The sequence below is a fragment of the Scyliorhinus torazame genome, chromosome 1, assembly GCF_047496885.1.
Source record: "Scyliorhinus torazame isolate Kashiwa2021f chromosome 1, sScyTor2.1, whole genome shotgun sequence".
Lineage (NCBI taxonomy): Eukaryota > Metazoa > Chordata > Chondrichthyes > Carcharhiniformes > Scyliorhinidae > Scyliorhinus > Scyliorhinus torazame.
In genome coordinates, this window is record NC_092707.1 from 277,007,503 (window position 1) to 277,025,952 (window position 18,450).

The window sequence follows — 18,450 nt, forward strand, 5'->3', positions numbered from 1 at the left end:
GCAGACTCCTCACAGACAGCGACCCAAGCCTGGAATCGAACCTGGGATCCTGGAGCTGTGAAGCAATTGTGCTAACCACTATGCTACCATGCTGCCCTATAACACCACCATCGTGGGTCGGATTTCAAACAATGACGAGACAGAGTATGGGAATGAGATAGAGAATCTGGTGAATTGGTGCGACGACAATAATCTCTCCCTCAATGTCAACAAAACGAAGGAGATTGTCATCGACTTCAGGAAGCGTAGTGGAGAACATGCCCCTGTCTACAGCAATGGGAACAAAGTAGAAAGGGTCGAAAGCTTCAAGTTTTTAGGTGTACAGATCACCAACAGCCTGTCCTGGTCCCCCCATGCCGACACTATTGTTAAGAAAGCCCACCAACGACTCTACTTTCTCAGAAGGCTAAGGAAATTTGGCATGTCAGCTACGACCCTCACCAACTTCTACAGATGCACCATAGAAAGCATTCTTTTGGGTTGTATCACAGCTTGGTATGGAGCATGCTCTGCCCAAGACCGCAGGAAATTACAATAGGTCGTGAATGTAGCCCAGTCCATCACGCAAACCAGCCTCCCATCCATTGACTCTATCTATAATTCCCGCTGCCTCAGAAAGGCAGCCAGCATGGTTAAGGACCCCACGCACCCCGGACATACTCTCTTCCACCTTCTTCTGTCAGGAAAAGATACCAAAATTTGAGGTCACGTACCAACCGACTCAAGAACAGCTTCTTCCCGACTGCCATCAGACATTTGAATGGACCTACCTCGTAGAAAGTTGATCTTTTCTCTATACCTTGCTATAACTGTAACATTATATTCTGCAGTCTCTCCTTCCTTCCCTATGTACGATATGCATTGTTTGTACAGCATGCAAGAAACAATACTTTTCACTGTATACAATACATGTGACAATAATAAATCAAATCAAAAAACTCCTGCTCCTATTTCTTCTCTTCTTACGGAAACAGGTGTGCGTTGTTGAAAATGGCCATTTATGCCATGTCTCTGGGTGAAACCCCTTGCTTTCTCAGCTGAATTACAGTGGGAGACCCAGGGAATCTCGGTGGGAGAAAAATCATCTGCCAATTAATTATTTTTAAGGAGATATTGCCTCCGGTCTAAAAAAAATCTAAAGAACTCCAATTCCCCCATAGATGAGGCCCTTTCTTTTACTCAGCAATTTGTAACTCCCTGTCCTTTATGTTTCCATTCTGACAATGTTGAGCAGTTTAGCACGGTTGAGTGAACAATTAGGTCAGAATATGTTATCCTGTGTATGTGCTATCTGAATATCCAAGTAACAGACGGCCAATGTCCCTTGAGATCTTACAACTAGCCATGCAGGTCAGTGCCAATGCACCGTGTGTCTCCTTGAGATACCAGCCACTCTATAAAAAGTGATTAAATTTAATCCCACCATGAACACTTTACACAGTAACCGTGATTTTGCTTCTGGCCCCTTTCCTTCTGCCTTCTATCCGCCGTCTGTTGTTACTGCCCTCGAGCAATTCCGTTGTGATCTTCATGCTGGCCTGTCATCTTGTGTGGAATGCGGATGAGAAGGACCTTCCGAGGGATGTACTAGGATCATTCGCCTGTACAAAATAGATACAGAAACTTCTGTAGAAGAGTCATATGGACTCAAAATGTTAACTCTTTCATTCACCACAGATGCTGCCAGATCTGCTGAGTCTGAACAGCATTTAGCATTTTTATTACAAAAAATAATCTTGTTTGAATAAATGACTCGTGTATTAGAAACAATTTCTGATAAGCAGCTCCAATGATTGTCCTGAACAGCAAACTTTCTAAATCATGATTGAGACTACTTGGTGTTGCATGGCATTGACCAATAATACCTCAGAGATTGTGTCCTCTGTTGTATATTTTAGAGCAATGCAGAGATGACACTAGTTTCTAAGTGTGCAACTGGTTAATTTACACGGGTTTTAAAATGTCCCTGCAATCACAGAATGTCTGCATTCCCCCGGGGTCTTGATTCCAGGGGAAGGCCGCTGGTGGCCTCACCACTACTTCATTGGCCTGTGGTCTGGCTGGCCTTCCTGGAAAGCGGCAGTGTCAGTCTTTTGCTGGCCCCCAGCGAGGCAAGACCTCTGATGCTTCAGCAAGGTTGCCCCGGTGACTATGAAACAATTGGATTGCCATTAAAAATTATCATAATCCTTAAGGGAAGGAAGTCTACTGTACTTATCTAAATCCAGACCCTCTGCAGTGTGGTTGACTCTGAACTGACAGGCAGCACAGTGGCACCGAGGTCCCAGGTTCGATCACGACTCTGGGTCACTGTCCGTGTGGAGTTTGCACATTCTCCACGTGTTTGCATGGGTTTTGCCCCCACAACCCAAAGATGTGCAGGTCAGGTGGATTGGCCACGCTAAATTGCCCCTTAATTGGAAAAAAATGAATTGGGCAGTCTAAATTTATTTGCAAAAAGACTCTGAACTGACCGTTGGAAAAGACATAGCAAGCTATTCATTCATATTGAAGAAGGTGAGCCAGTTAGGTTGCTCATTTAGTGGGTCAGGGCAGACATCGATGGGCTGAATGGCCTCCTTCTGCACTGTAGGAATTCTATGTTAAGGTGACTCACCACCACGTTAAATAAATACTGTCCTTACCAATGGTGCCTATATTCTGTGTAATTTAAGAATCCTCAAAGAAACTGAGGATTGAGAAATCCTCGAGGGGCTGGTTTAGCACAGTGGGCTAAATAGCTGGCTTGCAATGCAGAACAATGCCAGCAGCGCGGGCTCAATTCCCATACTGGCCTCCCCGAACAGACGCCGGAATGTGACGACTAGGGGCTTTTCACAGTAACTTCATTGAAGCCTACTTGTGACAATTGGCGATTATTATTATTATTATAATAAAGAAAGATGGATGTTAATTCACGTTGTGAGGCCATTGTGAGACATTAATAAGCAGGTTCTACATTGGAACCTGAACACAGCAGAAGACTCTCAGGAGGAATGCAGAAAAACTCGAGGGATGTCCTCAAAGCATCCTTGAAGACGTCAAACATACCTGTCAACTCATGGGAGCCCCTACCTTGTGACAAACCAAAATGGTTTATTCAGCAAGGCATCCAGTGACTTCACCAGGAATGTATAACGGTTAAGTCAAGGTGTTAGACAGGAGCACAAAACCCTCCAAACAACCCATCTAGCCAAGCCTTCAAGCAACACCTGCTTCACGTGGTAGAGTCTGCAGATCGTGCATTGGACTTATAAGACATACATAGGAGCAGAATTAGGCCATTCGGCCCATCGAGTCTGCTCTGCCATTCAATCAGGGCTGATATTTTCTCATCCCCATTCTCCTGCCTTCTCCCCATAACCGCTGATACCCTTATTAATCATGAACCTATTTATCTCTGTCTTAAAGACACTCAATGAATTGGCCTCCACAGCCTTCTGCGGAAAAGAGTTCCACAGATTCACCACCCTCTGGCTGAAGAAATTCCTCCTCATCTCTGTTTTAAAGGATTGTCCCTTTAGTCTGAGATGGTGTCCTCTGGTTCCAGTTTCTCCTACAAGTGTAAACATCCTCTCCACGTCCACTCTATCCAGGCCTTGCAGTATCTTGTAAGTTTCAATAAGATCCCCCCTCATCCTTCTAAACTCCAACAAGTACAGACCCAGAGTCCTCAAACGTCCCTCAAATGACAAGTTCTTCACTCCAGGGATCATTCTTGTGAACCTCCTCTGGACCCTTTCCAAGGCCAGCACATCCTTCCTTAGATACGGGGCCCAAAACTGCACACAATACTCTAAATGGGGTCTGACCAGAGCCTTATAGAGCCTCAGAAGTACATCCCTGGTCTTGTATTCTAGCCCTCTTGACATGAATGCTAACATTGCATTTGCCTTCTTAACTGCCGACTGAACCTGCACGTTAACCTTAAGAGAATCGTGAACAAGGACTCCCAAGTCCCTTTGTGCTTCTGATTTCCGAAGCATTTCCCCATTTAGAAAATAGTCTATGCCTAAATTCCTCCTTCCAAAGTGCATAACCCCACTTTTCCACATTGTATTTCATCTGCCACTTCATTGCCCACATCTCAGAATCCATCAAACCAGAGTGGAAGCAAATCATCCTCAATCCCGAGTGACGGCCTATGAAAAAGAATAATAATAATAATCTTTATTGTCACATGTAGGCTTACATTAATACTACAATGAAGTTCATGTGAAAGCCCTTATTCGCCACGTTCCGGCGACTGTTCGGGTACACAGAGGGAGAATTCAGAATGTCCAATTCACCTAACAAGCACGTCTTTCGGGACTTGTGGGAGGAAACCGGAGCACCCGGAGGAAACTCACGCAGACACGGGGAGAACGTGCAGACGCCACACAGACACTGACCCAAGCCGGGAACTGAACCTGGGACCCTGGCACTGTGAAGCAACAGTGCTAACTACTGTCCTACCATGCCGCCCAGGCAGAATAGGCAGATTATTGAGAGCTGGCGAGAAACAGTTCGCCTCCGCCTAGTAAAGTCTACCAGCTGGACAGTCGGTAGAGTTCAGGATGACATCTTGTTCTTTTTCTCAGCCAGGTAGCACAGCACAAGAGAATGTGAACCAGGGAAAATGTGCAAAGACAAAAATAAATCTCCACAGCAAGAACTTCTTCTCTGTCACGCATGTTGCATCCATCACAAATATTTGCATGTAATAAACGAGTTTAGGGAGTTAGGCTGGAAGTTAAAAGCCAGAACAGGCAGAGTTGTCATCTCTTGGTTTGTTGCCGGTGCCACGTGATAGCGAGGCTAGGAATAGGGAGAGAGTGCAGTTAAACACGTGGCTGCAGGAATGGTGTAGGAGGGAGGGCTTCAGTTATTTGGATAATTGGAGCGCATTCTGGAGAAGGTGGGACCTGTACAAGCAGGACGGGTTGCATCCGAACCAGAGTAGCACCAATATCCTGGGAGGGAGGTTTTCTAGTACTCTTCGGGAGGGTTTAAACTAATTTGGCAGGGGAATGGTAACCGGATTTGTAGTCCAGCAACTAAGGTAACCGATGTTCAGGACGTCAAAGCGTGTAGTGAGGCAGTGGGGAAGGTAACACTGACAAAGGAGAGTACTTGCAGGCACGGAGATGGGTTGAAGTGTACTTCAACGCAAGAAGCATCAGGAATAAGGTGGGTGAACTTTAGGCATGGGACTACGATGTGGTGGCCTTCACGGAAACTTGGATAGAAGAGGGGCAGAAATGGTTGTTGGAGGTTCCTGGTTATAGATATTTCAATAAGAGTAGGGAGGGTGGTAAAAGAGGTGGGGGGTTGCATTGTTAATTAGAGATAGTGTAACAGCTGCAGAAAGGCAGTTTGAGGAGGATCTGCCTACTGAGGTAGTATGGGTTGAAGTCAGAAATAGGAAAGCAGTCACCTTGTTGGGAGTTTTCTATAGGCCCCCCAATAGCAGCAGAGATGTGGAGGAATAGATTGGGAAACAGATTTTGGAAAGGTGCAGAAGTCACAGGGTAGTAGTTATGGGTGACTTCAACTTCCCAAATATTGAGTGGAAACTCTTTCGATAAAATAGTTTGGATGTGGTGGTATTTGTGCAGTGTGTCCAGGAAGTTTTTCTAACACAGTATGTAGATTGTCCGACCAGAGGGGAGGCCATATTGGATTTGGTACTTGGTAATGAATCAGGGCAAGTGATAGATTTGTTAATGGGAGAGCATTTTGGAGATCGTGACCACAATTCTGTGACTTTCACTTTAGTAATGGAGAGGGATAGGTGCGTGCAACAGGGCAAGGTTTACAATTGGGGGAAAGGTAAGTGCATAAGTTGGGAACATAGGCTGTCATGGAAGGACACAATTGAAATGTGGAACTTGTTCAAGGAACAGATACTACGTGTCCTTGATGAAAATCACTTATTGTCACAAGTAGGCTTCAAATTAAGTTACTGTGAAAAGCCCCTAGTCACCACATTCCGGCACCTGCTTGGGGAGGCTGGTACGGGAATTGAACCGTGCTGCTGGCCTGCCTTGGTCTGCTTTCAAAGCCAGCGATTTAGCCCTGTGCTAAACAGCCGCAATATGTATGTCTCTGTCAGACAGGGAAGAGATGGTTGAGTGAGGGAACCATGGTTGACAAGAGAGGTTGAATGTCTTGTTAAAAGGAAGAAGGATACTTATGTAAGGCTGAGGAAACAAGGTTCAAACAGGGTGCTAGAGGGATACAAAATACCCAGAAGGGAACTGAAGAAAGGGATTATGAGAGTTAAGTGAGGGCATGAACAATCTTTGGCGGGTAGGATCAGGGGAAACCCCAAGGCCTTTTACACATATGTGAGAAATATGAGAATGACTAGAGCGAGGGTAGGTCCGATCAAGGACAGTAGCGGGAGATTGTGTATCGAGTCTGAAGAGATGGGAGAGGCCTTGAACGAGTACTTTTCTTCAGTATTTACAAATGAGAGGGGCCATATTGTTGGAGAGGACAGTGTGAAACAGACTGGTCAGCTCGAGGAAATACTTGTTAGGAAGGAAGATGTGTTGGGCATTTTGAAAAACTTGAGGATAGACAAGTCCCCCGGGCCTGACGGGATCTATCCAGGGATTCTATGGGAAGCAAGAGATGAAATTGCAGAGCCGTTGGCAATTATCTTTTTGTCCTCACTGTCAACAGGGGGGGCACCAGGGGATTGGAGAGTGGCGAATGTCGTGCCCCTGTTCAAAAAAGGGAATAGGGATAACCCTGGGAATTACAGGCTAGTTAGTCTTACTTCGGTGATAGGCAAAGTAATGGAAAGGGTACTGAGGGATAGGATTTCTGAGCATCTGGAAAGACTTGATTAGGGATAGTCAGCACAGATTTGTATGGGGTAGGTCTTACCTCACAATCTTATTGAATTCTTTGAGGAGGTGACCAAGCACGTGGATGAAGGTAAAGCAGTGGATGTAGTGTACATGTATTTTAGTAAGGCATTTGATAAGGTTCCCCATGGTAGGCTTATGCAGAAAGTAAGGAGGCATGGGATAGTGGGAAATTTGGCCAGTTGGATAACAAACTGGCTAACCGATAGAAGTCAGAGAGTGGTGGTGGATGGCAAATATTCAGCCTGGAGCCCAGTTACCGGTGGCGTACCGCAGGGATCAGTTCTGGGTCCTCTGCTGTTTGTGATTTTCATTAATGACTTGGATGAGGGAGTTGAAGGGTGGGTCAGTAAATTTGCAGACGATACAAAGATTGGTGGAGTTGTGGATAGTGAGGAGGGCTGTTGGCGGCTGCAAAGAGACATAGATAGGATGCAGAGTTGGGCTGAGAAGTGGCAGATGGAGTTTAACCCTGAAAAGTGTGAGGTTGTCCATTTTGGAAGGACAAATATGAATGCGGAATACAGGGTTAACTGTAGGGTGCTTGGCAATGTGGAGGAGCAGAGAGATCTTGGGGTCTATGTTCATAGATCTTTGAAAGTTGCCACTCAAGTGGATAGAGCTGTGAAGAAGGCCTATGGTGTGCTAGCGTTCATTAGCAGAGGGATTGAATTTAAGAGCTGTGAGGTGATGATGGAGTTGTACAAAACCTTGATAAGGCCACATTTGGAGTACTGTGTACAGTTCTGGTCGTCTCATTTTAGGAAGGATGTGGAAGCTTTGGAAAAGGTGCAAAGGAGATTTACCAGGATGTTGCCTGGAGTGGAGAGTAGGTCTTATGAGGAAAGGTTGAGGGTGCTAGGCCTTTTATCATTAGAACGGAGAAGGATGAGGGGCGACTTGATAGAGGTTTATAAGATGATCAGGGGAATAGATAGAGTAGACAGTCAGAGACTTTTTCCCCGGGTGGAACAAACCATTACAAGGGGACATAAATTTAAGGTGAATGGTGGAAGATATAGGGGGATGTGAGAGGTAGGTTCTTTACCCAGAGAGTAGTGGGGGCATGGAATGCACTGCCTGTGGAAGTAGTTGAGTCGGAAACATTAGGGACCTTCAGTGGCTATTGGATAGGTACATGGATTACGGTAGAATGATGGGGTGTAAATTAATTTGTTCTTAATCTAGGACAAAACTTCGGCACAACATTGTGGGCCGAAGGGCCTGTTCTGTGCTGTATTTTTCTATGTTCTATGTTCTATCTGCTGAATCATTGTTTAAGTTCTTTTCCCCTTCCCCAATGAATGTCCTTATCTGTTTTATATTTAATTTCAATTTCCGGGTTACTTTCTGATTTTATGATTATCAATCATTATACACCAAACCTCCAGCACCAGTTGCAGCTTTAATCAAAAGAATTCTACCCAATAACCTTTCAGCCAAAATACCGCCAGCACTCACTCGCCCCAGTTTGTAATGGTTTGCAAGTCTCTGCATTATTATCTGTAGCACATCTCACGCTTTGTTCAAAATATCTCTTTGTAAATTGTAAACGTGTTTTCAGTGTTGGCAACACTGGGGACCACCCAGTGCCCAACAGCTTACTCAAAAATACGCCTTCCCGCATAAACCCACCCAGTTCTTTATTCCATTCCTGACCATACCTAAAAATAAAATATCCAATAAAATATTCACAATAAAAACAAGATGCCTACTCAGCAAACTGGCTCCAAATATCTTTTCTTCTCCCAGTGGAGTTTGCAAGAGGCACATTCTATCCTGCAGCCCAGGCCCTCTGAGGAACAACATGGCAGGAGATGAAATAATATCAGTCGTGCTTTTGTTGTATAATTACATGTACTTACTAGAAAACCCTCTTTAAAGATAATTGGTGTTCACTGCTGTTGCCAAGATGTTCTCAAGTGTTGCTGGTTGTTAATCAAATTGTAGGTTTAATCTGCTTTAGTTGAGTAATAGAAGAGTGCAATTGTTTCTTTGATGTTTCCTTTATTAAGACTAAAATTAAATGGTGTAGGCACCAACTTCCAAAGTAATATTACATCCAATTTCATGTAATATTGATCAGCAGCAGTTAAAACTGATGTAGTTTTGAAAGTCAGTGACTATTCAGGAGCGAACGAGAGCTAGTACGAAGCTAATCTCAGAGCCTTTTTCAGCTTTTTAACCCCTGCAAGACCTATGGTTGAGTATGGTGAGATTACTAGCTTAGTGCACAGGTGCTAAATAGGATATCACCTCTTAAGAATGTTTGTATTTATGTTTAAGCTTGCCTTGTGTGCCATACCATGTATTAAATTTAATTCAGTTGGTTTCTTTTTATTCTCTGACGGGATGTGAGCATTGCTGGCTATGGCAGCATTTATTGCTCATCCCTGATTTCCCTTGAGAAGGTGGTGGTGAGCCGCCTTCTTGAACCGCTGCAGTACATGTGGTGTCGGTACACCCACAGTGCTGGTAGGGAGGGAGTTCCAGGACTTTGACCCAGCGACAGCGAAGGAACAGTGATACAGTTCCAAGTCGAGATGTTATGTGGCTTGGAGGGGAAACATGCAGGTGGTGGTGTTTCCATGCACTTGCTGCCCTTGTCTTTCTAAGGTGGTCAAGGTCACAGGTTGGGAAGGCGCTGTTGTGGTAACACTGCTGCCATTGTGCATCGGTGTTGGAGGGAGTGGATGTTTAAGGTGGTGCATGCTACTCTAAGTTCTAAAAACTCCTCAAGGAAATAATTTTATTCCCCAAATTTACTGATCTGCCAAATTGGCATTTTTAATGTAAATATGTTGTCTTCTTTTACACATCATGGTACTTGATAACATAGATGTACGTGATCTCCCTCTCTGGGAATATTATGGCGAATATTTTCTACCCAGTTGCCATTTGTGAGGCTCCTTTAAGTTAGAAACAGAATGATACTTCAGCCCCTGAGTCACTCGGTTGTGGAGTCAAGACCACTCCAGGACTTGTGCGAAAAAATCTGAGCTGACCCTCCAATGAATTACTGAGGGAGTTCCACATTGTCAGAGATGGGACATTCATTAAACCATGTCTGCCTCTCATGTGGGCATAAAAGATCACATGGCACTATTTTGAAGGAGAGAGTGGGAATTCTTCCTGGTGTCCGAGAAAATATTTATCCCTCAGTCACCATCACAAAAAGGGATTATCCGGTCATCATCACATTGCTGTCTGTGGGAACTTGCTGTGCACAAACTGGCTGCGGTGTTTCCTATGTTACAAAAATGACTACGCTTCAGAAAGTATCTGATTGATTGTAAAGTGCTTTGAGACATCCTGTGGTCTTAAAAGGTACTGTATAAATCAAGTCTTTCTTTTCTAAATCGGTGCACGGGCCAGAGCACTTCACTGGAATTGCAGCATTCCCAAGCTTTTGTAATAGTGAACCCTGTTCAAATTCACAATATAAGCTGAAAGAGCATCTTACCTTTTGGAATCACCAGTTCTTAACCTCCCTTTTACTGATGGGTTTCCTGACCATCTGGGAAATTTGTGGAGTATCGGTGAATCTTGAATCAGGCTGCCAGTTGTACTGCAGGACCCAATGTGACCCTCCTCCTGCGCTCCTCTGATTCTGGCCTCTTGCGTAAACCCAATTTTAGTGGCTCCACTATTGGTGGCATTGCCTAGTCCCTAAACACTGTAATTCCACCCCTAAGCCTCTCCGCCTCTCTAACTCTCTCCCTCCATCTTTAAGAAGCTCTTTAAAACTTACCAATTTGACCAAACTTTTGACCATTTGTCCTAATATCACATGTCTCAGAGTCATATTTTATTTTATAACACTCCTGTGAAGTGCCATGGGATGTTTTACTACATTAAAGGCGCTATATAAATGCAAGTTGTTGAGGGCAAACTCTCTAGGTTTCCATAGCCCATACTTCAACCAAATGTAAGCTCCGTGCAGCTAATGGCGAAACGGTGCACAGTGGTTAACACTGCTGCTTTACATAACTAGGGACCCGGGTTCAATTTGGCATTGGGTGACTGTCTGTGTGGAGTTTGCACTCTCTCCATATCTGTTTAGCTTCCTCCGGGTGCTCCAGTTTCCTCCCACAGTCCAAACATATACAGGTTAGGTGGGGTTACAGGAATAGGGTGAGAAGTGGGCCTGGATTGGATGCTCTTTCGGAGGGTTGGTGCACACCCGGAGGGGTGAATGGCCCCTTTCTGCACTGTAGAGATTCTATGAATTAGTTAGCCACACTTAATGGCAGGGGTCATATATATAAGGGACTTGGGAGTCCTAGTCCAGGATTCTCTTAAGGTAAACTTGCAGGTTGAGTCCGTAATTAAGAAAGCAAATGCAATGTTGTCATTTATCTCAAGAGGCTTGGAATATAAAAGCAGGGATGTACTTCTGAAGCTTTATAAAGCATTAGTTAGGCCCCATTTAGAATACTGTGAGCAATTTTGGGCCCCACACCTCAGGAAGGACATACTGGCACTGGAGCGGGTCCAGCGGAGATTCACACGGATGATCCCAGGAATGGTAGGCCTAACATATGATGAACGTCTGAGGATTTTGGGATTATATTCATTGGAGTTTAGGAGGTTGAGGGGAGATCTAATAGAAACTTACAAGATAATGAATGGTTTAGATAGGGTGGACGTAGGGAAGTTGTTTCCATTAGCAGGGGAGACTAGGACCCGGGGGCAGAGCCTTAGAATAAAAGGGAGTCACTTTAGAACAGAGATGAGGAGAAATTTCTTCAGCCAGAGAGTGGTGGGTCTGTGGAATTCATTGCCACAGAGGGTGGTGGAGGCCGGGACGTTGAGTGTCTTTAAGACAGAAGTTGATAAATTCTTGATTTCTTGAGGAATTAAGGGCTATGGAGAGAGAGCGAGTAAATGGAGTTGAAATTAGCCATGATTGGAATGGTGGAGTGGACTCGTAGGGCCTTACTTCCGCTCCTATGTCTTATGGTCTTATATAACTTAGAGCTTTGGAATTCAGGAAAGGCAGAACTCTTGACTGTATTTTCTAAAAGTGCTCAGGAATTCCTGTCAATGGAAATTATTTTTAACTGCACAAAATTCATAACTTAAAACATTTCTTTCAAATAGTCAACTTTGTATCCCGTGACAAACACTTTAGTATGATGTCTTAATTTATACAACTTGCCAGCGTGGTTTAATGAGAAGCCATAATTTAACCTACATTTTGCTATTGCTGTAAAATACTTTGTTTGAAATATTAAGCTCTGAGTTGACTTTGAACATTGATATATCTGATAATTTTCAATCATTGGTGCTTAGAAGCTGAAGGATGAATCGGAACTACTCTCAGAGCCCCTGGTTCAATTGTTTAGCACATAATTATTGGTTTGAATGGCCTGTTTCTATGCTGTAATACAAAGAATACAGAACAGTGCAGCACAGTCACAGGCCCTTCGGCCCTCCAAGCCTGTGCCGATCACGTGTCCTATCTAGACCAACCACCTGTATTCTTCTATACCCCGTCTGTTCATGTGCCTATCCAGATAAGTCTTAAAGGTCGCCAACGTATCTGCCTCAACTATCTCACTTGGCAGTGCATTCCAGGCCACCACCACCCTCTGTGTAAAAAACTTGCCCCGCACATCTCCACTGAACCTTTCCCCCCTCACGTTGAACTTGTGCCCCCTTGTAATTGTCATTTCCGCCCTGGGAAAAAGCTTCCAACTGTTCACCCTATCTATATCCCTAATAATTTTATAAACTTCTATCAGGTCTCCCCTCAGCCTCCGTCCCTCGAGGGAGAACAATCCCAGTTTATTCAATCTCTTCTCATCGCTAATACCCTCCATACCAGGCAACATCCTGGTACTCTCTCCAAAGCCTCCACGTCCTTCTGGTAGTGCGGTGACCAGAATTGGACACAGTATTCCAAATGTGGTCTAACCAAAGTTCTAGAGAACTGTAACATAATTTTCAAGCTTTTATACTCAATACCCTGTCCTATGAATGTAAGCATGCCATGTGCTTTCTTTACCACCATTTCCACCTGTGCTGCCACATTTATTTTTAGAAAATATTTTATTGAGGCATTTATAATTTTAACACATTTTCACATTTGAAACAACAGAGAGATCCAAGACATGCAAAAACCCCACAGTAACATACCCAATCCCCCCAACCCTAAACCCTGACTACCCATACATTAGATTCCCTGCCCTTATTCATCACTTCCATGCCGCCCCTTCCCCCACCCTCCTCCCCCTGCTGACGGTCAATTCTCCTGGAAGAAGTCAATGAATGGCTGCCACCTTCGAATGAACCCCTGTACTGAACCCCTAAAGGCGAACTTAATTTTCTCTAACCTAAGAAACCCTGCCATGTCACTGACCCAAACTCCGGACTTTGGAGGCTCCGAGTCCCTCCATCCCAACAGAATCCGTCTCCGGGCCACCAGGGAGGCAAAGGCCAAAACATCAGCCTCTCTCTCCCCCTGGGCTCCCGGATCTTCCGACACTCCAAATATTGCCACCTCTGGATTCAGAGTCACCCTCACTTCCAGGACCTCTGACATGAGATCTGCGAATCCCTGCCAAAATCCCCTCAACCTCGGACACGCCCAAATCATATGTACATGGTTCGCAGGACTTCCCCCGCACCTCCCACACCTGTCCTCCACCTCCTCAAAAAACCTACTCATCCGGGCCACAGTCATATGAGCCCTGTGGACTACCTTGAACTGGATCAGGCTGAGCCTGGCACACGGCCAAGATGCATTGACTCTCCTCAGGGCCTTCTCCCATAGCCCGACTTCCAACTTCCCTCCCAGCTCTTCCTCCCACTTCCTCTTCACCTCCCCAATTGGAACCCCTTCCCATTCCATCAGTTCCTTAGATATTTCCGAGACCTTCCCCTACCCAACCCCTGTTTTAGACATCACCTTATCCTGTAGTCCCCTTAGTGGGAGGCGAGGGAAACCCGGGACCTGGCTCCGAACAAAATCCTGCACTGCAGGTCCCGGAACCCGTTCCCACCCAGCAACTCAAACTCCTCCTCTAGCTCCTCCAGACTCGGGAAACCCTCCTCAATGAAGAGACCCCCAAGTCTCTCGATCCCTGCCCGCTGCCACCTCCTGAAGCCCCGTCCAGCCCTCCCAGAGCAAACCGGTGATTATCACAGATCGGTGACCACACCGATTCCCCCTCCAGACTCATGTGCTGCCTCCATTGCCCCACACTCTCAGGGCTGCCACTACCACTGGGCTTGTGGAGTACCGAGCCGGCGAGAACGGCCTACACTCGCTCCCACACCGACCCTCCCCCACTACCCATTTCCTAACCATCGATATATTAGCCGCCCAGTAGTAATTAATAAAGTTCGGAAGGGCCAAGCCCCCCTCCCCGTGCCCCCGTTCAAGAAGGACCTCCTTCACCCTCGGGGCTCTCCCGGCCCATATAAACCTGAGATCGTCGGATTCATCTTGCTGAAAAATGCCTTGGGGATGAAGATTGGAATTCATTGAAACACGAACAGCAATCTTGGGAGGACTGTCATTTTCACAGTCTACCCTCCCCGCCAATGGCAGCGGGAGCACTTCCCACCTATGGAAGTCCCCTTTCATTTGCTCAATCAACCTGCCCAAATTTAGTTTATGAAGCTGCCCCCAGTCCCGTGCCACTTGAATCCCCAGGTTTCTAAAACTCCTCCAACCACTTTGAACATCTCCCTCAGTCTCCTCTCTTGCCCCCTTGTCTGGATCGCAAAAACCTCACTCTGCCCATATTCAGTTTGTAACCTGGGTATCCTTGAGTATCCCCATTATTCCTGCAATTCCCCCCAACGGGTCTGTTATATAAAGGAGCAAATCGTTTGTATAGAGTGAGACCCTATGTTCCACTCTCCCTCTCACTATCCCCCGCCAAATGTTCGATGCTCTCAGCGCCATTGCCAAACGCTCTATGGCCAGGGCAAGCAGTAGTGGAGAGAGTGGACACCCCTGTCTCGTCCCCTGGCACAGGCAAAATTATTCTGATCGAACACGGTTTGTCCTTGCATTCGCCACCGATGCCTGATATAGCAACTGGACCCAATCCACAAATCCTTGTCCAAACCCAAACCTTCCCAGGAAATCCCACAGGTACTTCCACTCCACCCGATCAAAGGCTTTTTCTGCATCCATGGCCACCACCACCTCAACCACGCGCTCCTCCGCAGGCATCATTATTACATTTCGGAGCCGCCTAATGTTGGACGTCAGGTGTCATCCCTTAACGAATCCCATCTGGTCCTCCCCTATTACCCCAGGACAACAATCCTCTGTGCGTGTGGCCAGGATTTGTGCCAGCAATTTCGCATCCACATTTAGCAGGGCGATCGGCCTCTATGAACCACAGCTCTCCGGATCCTTATCCCGCTTCAAAATAAGGGAAATCGATGCCTGCGATAACGTTGGGGAAGAGCACTCCCAGCTCCTTGGACTCATTGAAAGTCTTTACCAGGAGCAGCCCCAACAGCCCAGAAAACGTTTATAAAACTCAACCGGGTATCCGTCTGGTCCTGGGGCTTTACCCGATTGCATCGCCCCCAACCCGTCTATAACCTCCCCAAGTCCAATTGGGGCTCCCAAATCCTCCACCAACTCCTCATCTATCCTCGGGAACTCCAGCCCCCCCCCCAAAATCGCTTCATAGCCTCCTCCCCGGCTGGGAGTTCCGATTTATACAATTTACTATAAAACTCTCGAAACGTGTTGCTCACCCCCGCCGGATCCAGAACCAAGTTCACCCCTGTACCCTTCACTTTCCCAATCTCTCTCGCCGCCTCCTGTTTCCACAGCTGGTGCGCCAGCATCCTGCTGGCTTTTTCCCCATATTCATACACCGCCCCTTTACCCTCCTAAGTTGTCCCTCCTTCTTACCTGTGGACAGGAGCCCAAATTCCAGTTGCAGTTTCTGACGCTCCTTCAAAAGCCCGTCATCCGTAGACTCCGCATACCTCCTGTTCACCTGTAAAATTTCACCTACCCGTCTGTCCAACTCCGCCCGCTCGGCCTTCTCTTTATGTGCCCGAATTGAGATAAATTCCCCCCTAATAACCGCCTTCAGTGCCTCCCGGACCACCCCCACCGAAACCTCACCTGTGTCATCGATCCCTATATATCCCCGAATGGCCTCCCTCACCTGTTCACACACCTCCTCCTCCGCTAACAACCCCACATCCAACCTCCATTGCAGGCGCTGGGCCTTTCCTTTGCTAACCTGCAAGTGCACCCAGTGGTCTGACACCACTACTGTTGAATATTCAGTGTTTACTACCTCAGCCAGCAGGGTTTTGTCCTTGACAAAGAAGTCTATCCGGGAATCCACATGGGAATCCACATGGGAGTAGAATGAAAACTCATCACACCTCGGTCTCCCGAATCTCCACAGATCGACCCGTCCCCCCGCCATGTGCTCCATGAACCCCAGGAGCTCCTTAGCCATAGCTGATACCTTCCCAGACCTAGAACTCGACCGGTCCAGCCTTGGATCAAGGACTGTGTTGAAGTCCCCCCCATAATCAGTCGATGCGAATCTAGGTCCGGTATCTTCCCCAGCACCCGTCTAACAAACTCAACATCATCCCAGTTCGGGGCATATATATTTACCAATACCACGGCCATTCCCTCCAGCTTCCCAATAACCATAACATATCTACCCCCCGGGTCCGCTTCTATATTCCCCACATCGAATGCCACCATTTATTAACCAAGATCGGCACCCCCCTTGTTTTAAAGTCTAACCCCGAAAGGAACACCTGCCCAACCCATCCCTTCCTTAGCCTAATCTGATCCCCCACCTTCAGATGTGTCTCCTGCAACATGGCCACGTCCGCCTTCAGTTGCCTTAAGTGCGCGAATGCACGGGCCCTTTTGACTGGCCCATTCAGTCCCCGAATGTTCCACGTAACCAGCCTGGTCGAGGGGGGGCCCCCTCCCCTGCCGATCAATCATGACCTCTCCTAGGCCAGTCTGCAGCCCATGTCCCGCAACTCCCCTGGCCCGCCCTCGGGCAACTACCGTCATCAACCCTCCTCCTCCTCCACTTTGAAAGTCCCCTCCCTGCCAGCAGTATAATCCCCCCCCCCCCCCCCCCACCCACCCAACCCCCTCACTCCCACTCCCCCCCCACATCGATCTTCAGCTCAACCCCACTTTGCTTCCGTGACCTAGCCCGTCCAGCTAGCCTGGCAGCCCCCGCCCATGGCACTTAGCATCCTACCCCCACTGATTCCCCTCTCCCGCTCTTAGTGCAAACAGTCAAAACAAAGGCAAGTGAAAACAAACAAATAATCCCTCCTAAGGTTCGAACACAAAGGCCCTGTGCTGCCACTTTTAAGGATCTGTGCACCTGCACGCCCAGATCTTTCTGTGTCTCAATGCTCCTGATGGTTCTGCCATTTATTTTACAGCTGCCAAAATGCATCACCTCGCATTTGTCCGGGTCAAATTCCATCTGCCGTTTCTCTGCCCAATTTTGCAGCCTATCTATATCCTGTTGTATTATCTGACAATCTTCATCACTATCCGCAACTCCTGCAATCTTAGTATCATCCGCAAACTTGCTAATCAGACCTGCTATGTTTTCTTCCAAGCCATTTATGTACATTACAAAGAGCAGAGGTCCCAAAACTGATCCCTGAGGAACATCACTAGTTACAGACCTCCAATCGGAAAAATACCCTTCCACTGTTACCCTCTGTCTTCTATGGCCAAGCCAGTTCTGGATCCATCCGGCTAGTTCACCCTGACCCCATGTGATCTAATATTTTGCACCAGCCTGCCATGAGGGACCTTATCAATTGCTTTCCTAAAGTCCATGTAGACAACATCCACAGCCCTTCCCACGTCAATCATATTTGTCACCTCCTCAAAAAATTCAATCAAATTAGTGAGACATGACCTCCCTCGCACAAAACCATGCTGCCTGTCGCTAATAAGACCATTCACTTCCAAATGTGCAGAGATCCTGGGCGGGATTCTCCCCTACCCGGCGGGGCGGGGTGTTCCGGCGTAATGGAGTGGCGGGAACTACTCCGGCGTCAGGCCACCCCAAAGGTGCGGAATTCTCCGCACCTTTAGGGCCAAGCCCTCATCTTGAGGGGCTAGGCCCGAGCCGGAGTGGTTTCCGCTCCGCCGGCTGGAGGGAAAGGCCTTTGGCGCCACGCCAGCCGGCGCCGAAAGGTCTTCGCCGGGCGACGCATGCGCGGGAGCATCAGCGGCTGCTGACGTCATCCCCACGCATGCGCAGGGGAGGGGGTCTCTTCCGCCTCCGCCATAGTGAAGACCATGGCGAAGGCGGAAGGAAAAGAGTGCCATCACGGCACAGGCCAGCCCGAGGATCGGTGGGCCCCGATCGCGGGCCAGGCCACCGTGGGGGCACCCCCCGGGGCCAGATCGCCCCACGCCACACCCCCCCCCCCCCCCAGGACCCCGGAGCCCGCCCGCGCCGCCTTGTCCCGCCGTTCAAAAGGTGGATTAATCCACGCCGGCGGGAGAGGCTTGACAGCGGCTGGACTTCGGCCCATCGTGGGCCGGAGAATCGCCGGGGGTGGGCCCACCGACCGGCGCGGCGCGATTCCC

The 18,450-nt window shown here is 47.5% G+C and overlaps 1 long non-coding RNA gene across 1 annotated transcript in view; it reads right to left on the reverse strand.

Annotated features, from left to right (window-relative positions):
- Positions 1–804: 804 nt before the first annotated feature.
- LOC140426791 (uncharacterized) overlaps positions 805–18,450 on the reverse strand; it is a 43,635-nt gene continuing 25,989 nt past the window's right edge. Inside the window, exon 4 of the long non-coding RNA XR_011948358.1 lies at positions 805–1,601. This is a non-coding gene — a long non-coding RNA (uncharacterized lncRNA). The remainder of the gene's footprint in view (positions 1,602–18,450) is intronic.